At 48.0% G+C, this 6204-nt stretch overlaps 1 pseudogene; it reads right to left on the bottom strand.

Moving 5' to 3' along the window:
- Positions 1 to 3320: 3320 nt before the first annotated feature.
- On the bottom strand, positions 3321 to 6138 carry LOC117028298 (60S ribosomal protein L10-like; annotated as a pseudogene).
- Between the last annotated feature and the right edge of the window lie 66 nt (positions 6139 to 6204).

Below are 6204 nucleotides of genomic sequence, written 5' to 3'. Positions count from 1 at the left end.
CCCAGCCAGAGGCTGAGAAGAAAGAGGGGAGGGCAGAGGCGGGGGCAGCGGCTGGAGTTACAGGGCCTCCTGCCCAGTGTGGCTCAGGATCTCAGCCCAGGCCTGAAGGCCCGGCCTGGGCAGCCAAGTACCTGGGCCAGCTCGGCAGGGAGGGGCCATGAGGGGCTGTGGGACCTCTGGCTGTGGGTGCGGGACCCTGGATGGGCCTCATGGAACCTCAGTTTCCTACTCAGGGAGAAAAAAATATACTACTACTAACTTGCTCAGAGGGTTGCTATGGGGGTTAAGGTGGGCACCTGGCACATAGTAGGTACTCAGGAATGGTTAACTCTGTCCTTTCTGTTTGTGCTTCTTATACATGTACTTACAATTTAATACTGTACATACAATATTCTGCGATATTTTTGTTTCACTCAACCTCAGATTCTTGGGAGCTATCCAAATTGATTCTTAGTCATATTCATTTTGACTATTGTATAGTATTCCATGGTATAAATGTATCAGCTTTACTTACCCACTAATCTCTGTTGCCTCCAAGTTTTTGCTATTACAATGTTGCAAAAAATATACAAATAAATTACCTTCCTGGACACGTGTGCATTTTAAAAAGTGAAATAGTTCATCCAGATAATAGCAAACATTTATGTATCCTATGTTTTTTCAGATCTGTGTTTCTGATGAAATTGCATCTTATGTTACTCCATTTGGCTTTTTTTGTTTTTTAACCAGAAATAGTGCCACACCACACACCGCCTTCTGCATGTGCTGTTTCACTCAGCATATTCCTTTTCAGTGGAATCACAATGTGTATTCTTTTATGTCTGGTTTCTTTCACTCAAGATTATGTTTGTGAATACCTGTGATGCATATTTTTAAATTTTGTTAATTTTCATTTTTATATAGCATCCCAGCCTTCCATTCTATAAATGTTCCAGAACAGTGGCATGGGACTGAGGTGGGAGAACAATCTGCCCCAGATGCAAGCAATAAGAGGCTGTACCATTGGTAGGGAATTTAAATACAGTGGGACCTACTTCAAGTTGGTCTGCTTTTTATCATCATGCATTGGCAGTTCTAAATGATATCGATATTGAACTATGCCGCCCTGCTCGGGTGGGCATGTCCACCTCCGCCTTCTTGGTACCTCCCTGGACCACAATTCTTTATCCATTCCACCCCTGATGCACATTTGGGTTGTTTCTGGGGTGGGGCTAATATGAAGTGCTGCTTACCAAGTTCGCACATCTTTTTGTGAACATATCGCAACCCGTTTCTGTATGGACATACCTAGGGATGGGATTGCTGGTTTTAGAATATGCTTATTTTCAACTTCAATGCCCGAGTTTCCCAAAGTGGTTGTACCAACCACACATTCACCAGCCGTATATGAGAGTTCCAGTTGCTCCACATCCTCACCTCAGCTTGGTATCAGCTGTTTTTTGTATTGTAGTCATTCTGGTGAGGATATCATGGTATCATGATTTTGGGTTTTTTTTGTTTTTGTTTTTTTAAGATTTTATCGGGGAAGGGGAACAGGACTTTATTTTTTTTTTTCCAGGTCAAGTTGTTGTCCTTTCAATCTTAGTTGTGGAGGGCGCAGCTCAGCTCCAGGTCCAGTTGCCAGTTGCTAGTTGCAGGGGGCGCAGCCCACCATCCATTGCGGGAGTTGAACCGGCAACCTTGTGGTTGAGAGGACGCGCTCCAACCAACGGAGCCATCCAGGAGCTCAGCGGCAGCTCAGCTCAAGGTGCCGCGTTCAATCTTAGTTGCAGGGGTTGGAGCCCACCATCCCTTGCGGGACAAAAGGAATTGAACCAGCAACCTTGTGGTTGACAGCCCACTGGCCCATGTGGGAATTGAACTGGCAGCCTTCTGAGTTAGTAGCATAGAGCTCTAACCACCTGAGCCACCGGGCTGGCCCCTCATGATTTTGTTTTTATTAGTTTTTTCTTTTCCTTTTTATCCCTTATTTTCCCCCCACAGTGTGATTTTAATGAGTTGCTCTGAAGACTACTGAAATTAAGCACCTTTTCGTATCTTTTTGTGAGGTGCCCATTCTAGCCTTTTGCTCATTTTTCTATTATCTTTTCTTTATTAATTTTTAGAAACTCTATATATCCAGAATGTTATTTTAATATATTGCAATTATTTTCTCCCTCTGTGACTTGCCTTAATTTTACTCCCTTAATGATGCCTTTTGATGAACAGAAAGCTGTTTTCATTGCCACACAGAGTCCATTGTCTGAATATCCTATAATAATAACAAACCAAAGAGGATAAATGTAGATTAACTTATGATCTTTTTCTTACTCCAAGGTTTTGAAGACATTCACCTACACTATCTCCTAAAAGATCTAGTTTTATCTTTATATTTAGGTTTTTTTTTAATAAAGTAGAATATACGTAACATGAAACTGATGTCTTTAACCATTTTAAATGCACAGTTCCGTGGTGTGAAATACATTCACAGTGGTGCACAACCATCACCACTATCCATTTCCAGAAACTTGCCATCATCCCAAGCAGAAACTGTAGCCATTACACACTAACTCCCCTTTCCTCCCCTCGCCCCAGCCCCTGGGAACCTCTCTTCTACTTTCTGTTCTCTATGAATTTGCCTACTCTAGGTAACTCATTGTAAGTGGAATCACTTAATACTAGTCCTTTCATGTCTGGCTTTTTTCACTTAGCATAATGTTTCAAGGTTCATCCATGTTGCAGCATGTATAGAATTTCATTCCTTTTTATGGCCGAATAAAGGCCATTGTATATATGCAGCACTTTTTATCTGTTCTTCTGCTGATGGGACACCTGGGTGGCTTCTACCAGGGCTGCTGTAATGCTGCTGTGCACATGGGTGGACAGTACCAGTCCCTGCTTTCACTTCCATTACAGATTCAGCTGAAGCCTCCCACCCCTCCTTGTTTTTCCACCCACAGGAAACCACTTTCACGAGGTAGTATAATTTTACTACAGTATATGGCAATACATTTTGTAATGTATGAAGCAATGCATATTATTTTGCAACTTGCTTTTTTGCTCAACATTTTCGCGATTCCTTCATGTGGATGCGGGTAGCTTCTGCATTGGGGTTATTAACTTCCGCATATTCACTCATGTGCCGCAATTTAACTATTCTCCTACCCATGGCCATTCAGGTTAATTTTCTGGTATCGCTTAACTGCCCTTGAACTTGTCTCCTTGTATGCAATGCAATGTGCAAGTTTCTCTAAAGTAGATCCTTAGAAATGGAATTTGGGGTCACAGGCTACATGTATTCCTTTCCTTTCTCTCTTTCTGTTTTGGACAGGAACTATAGTTTATTGGTGGGTGCAAAGAAGGGGCAGCACCAAGACTCCTGAGTGCAGGGCCTGCCATTTGTCCAGGGGCCACGATTAGGGATGTACTTGACCCCACAGCCCTCTGGGATGAGCCACCTGTTAGCCACCATGTCTTCAAACTCATCCGCCTTAAACATAGTTAAAACCCCACTTCTTGGAGATGTGGGTCTTCTGGCGGCCAGGAGACTTGAACTTGGCCCTGTGTGGAGCCTGTCACATGCTCCTTGCTCTGCAGCTTGGTGCAGATGGACACGACGACGTGGCTAATGTGGACCTGGCCACTGTGCCCTGGGGCTTTCCAAAGGCACCCCGCATACCTGTCTGGTCTGTCAGCCCCAGCACAGCACAGCTTGTTGACGCGGGTGACGTGGAAGGGGTGGAGCCGCACGCATCACAGCTTTTCACCGTGTACTTGTTGACAAATACGGGCGGCAGCCAGAGCTTCAGAAGGGAGCTGCTCATATTTATCTGACCATGTGGCCAGAGTGGGAACTCATCTTCTTTTGCCTTCTTCCGCCCCAGGTCAAAGAGGAGTGACACCTCGACAGAAGCGAGACTTTGGGTACGGCTTGTTCTTACAACACCGGTAACCCCGGGTGGGGCGGCAGCCCATGGCGACACCAGGCTCTTCAGTGGCACGCCAAAGGGGAAAGAGCACGTTCCCGACTCTTAGTATTTGCCAAATTGCTCTCTAAAGTGGTCCTATTAGTGTGACATCCCTCCAGCAATGTGTAAAATGTGTAATATCGTTCCCGGTGTCCTCAACGGTTATTTGCCAGTCTTGTGTGGACTGACTTGACATTTCCTTGATGACCAGTGAGGTGGGACGTTTTGGGGGCTTGCTTTCCAGGTTTCCTCTTCTGTGAATTTGCTCATGTCCTTTCCCCGATCTGCAGTCGAATGTCTGTCCTCACCCTAGTCCTGGTTATACCACACTCGGCTCTTCCTACCCAATCACCTTGTCATCACTTTTATGTTCTTTTTCCATCTCTGCTTTACATTGTTTTATGTAAGTATATTTCCTTATGGTTTGTGCCTTTTGTTTCAAAAAATGGTCTCCTGTGTGTTATTTCCTTTTTAAGAATATGGCTATCAGGTGGATGGACTCAGATCGCTGCATGTTGGTGCTTCCACCCTGTCCTGTTCCCTGCCTTCCCTGGAATAACTCCTATCGTGAATGCTGCGTTTAGCAGCTGTTTCAGCGATAACAGCGTCATTACAGACTAAACCACGTTTACTTGCTAATGGTATCGCTCAGAGATTCTCTTCACTCAACACTGCCATGGATTCACCTGTGGTGAGTATGGTACACACGTAACCATAGCTGCCGTGTCTTCACCATTGTGTACCACCCCACTGTGTGGCTTTGGACTTGATCCGTTTCCCCAATATTGGCCTGAGTAGTTATAGGTTCTTGTTATCAGGATGTGCTGCTTCCTGGGGCTTTTCTAGTCAGTGGAATTGCTGGTTGAGGTCCCTTCAGTGGGAACAGCATGGTGCTGAGCAGGCCCCTCACATGTGGAGGTCCCAGGCTGAGGCAGCTATGATCTTACAGACCCCAAATCATGGTGCTTAGGGACCCATGCAATCTTAAGGTTGGCTGTGGTTCTGAGAGAATCCCAAAGGCTGCAGCTTTCTCAGTAAGCAGCAAGCTAGAGGCCCCTAGGTCCTTCCCTGCCCCTTCCCGACCAACCGCTGAGCTGAAGGATGGGGGCTGGGCGGTCAAGGCCTGCCTTCCTGGGACCATAGGACCCTCCTCACTGCGCGGGGTCCAGGAGCCAGGCTCTGATGGTCTGTCATGTGGCTAAATGAGATCTGTGGTTCTCAATCTGAGCTGAGGCTTGCACATGCCTGACCTAGGAGGGAATAAGGGCCAGCCCCAGGTGGCCTGGAAGGAAAGAAGAGCCAGGCCACAGAACCTCAGACAAGCCCCTACTCAGCCCTGAGCCAGTTTCTCCATCTGTCAGATATCACCCAGAAATCCTACTTGAACCTCAGGACTCAGTTCTTGCTCCCTGAATTCCTGAAGGCTTCCCTCACCTCCCTGCCCACCGTCCCCACAGCGGGCCACAGTTGCTGGCCTCCTGCACCAGACTGAGAGCTCCCTAAAGCGAGCACCTGTAGCCCCAGAGCTCAGAACAGGGCCTGGCAAGAAGGTAGGGGTTGCAGTTGGCCAGACCTCCACCTGCTTCCTGCTATATCACCTCGTATGGGGAGAAGCAGGGCAAGACATCTGTGCCACCTGGCCAAGGAAGAAGTCATTTGAGGCGTCCACAGCCAATTAGGAAATGCTGCCCCCCTAAGAAAATGGATGGACCTCTTCATTCGTGTGGCGACACAGGCTCCCCAGGTGTGCTGCAAAGGTAAGCGGTGAGGAGGGTCTGCTGGGCTGCCTGTCTGCCCACAGGTGGCAACGGAGGAAAGAATCTCAGGGCGGTGCCGTCCACTCCAGGCCAACCCTGTGAAGTGACCTTGCTATCCAGACCCAGGGTCTCCTAACTTTGCAGCCAGCAGAGCCCGTGGTGAAAACTGGATGGTGTCCAGCTCAGCCAGGTCCACGAATGAAGCAATCCAGGGACCAGTGGAGCTATGGCCCAAAGATGGACAAAGGCGAGGTGGGGCCAGGCAGGTGAAACAGGCCCCGTCAGGACCTCCACCCTCCCTGACGCCCCTGAATCACTGCCCTGTCCTGGGCACCACCCACCCAGCTGTTAGAGGGGAACTGGCAACAACAGAGGAAGCATCTGGGCCTGGAAGAGGCCTGCCCCAGGTGGTGACACAGTGTTGGCACGGGGACTCGGGGCAAGACAGACTGCCCCTTCCAGGCTGAGGCAGGGCCACTGCTGGCACTAAGGCGGGACTC

This window comes from Rhinolophus ferrumequinum, chromosome 10, assembly GCF_004115265.2.
Source record: "Rhinolophus ferrumequinum isolate MPI-CBG mRhiFer1 chromosome 10, mRhiFer1_v1.p, whole genome shotgun sequence".
Lineage (NCBI taxonomy): Eukaryota > Metazoa > Chordata > Mammalia > Chiroptera > Rhinolophidae > Rhinolophus > Rhinolophus ferrumequinum.
Note: the sequence above shows the minus strand (reverse complement) of the source record. Positions and strands in the feature narration are given on the sequence as shown.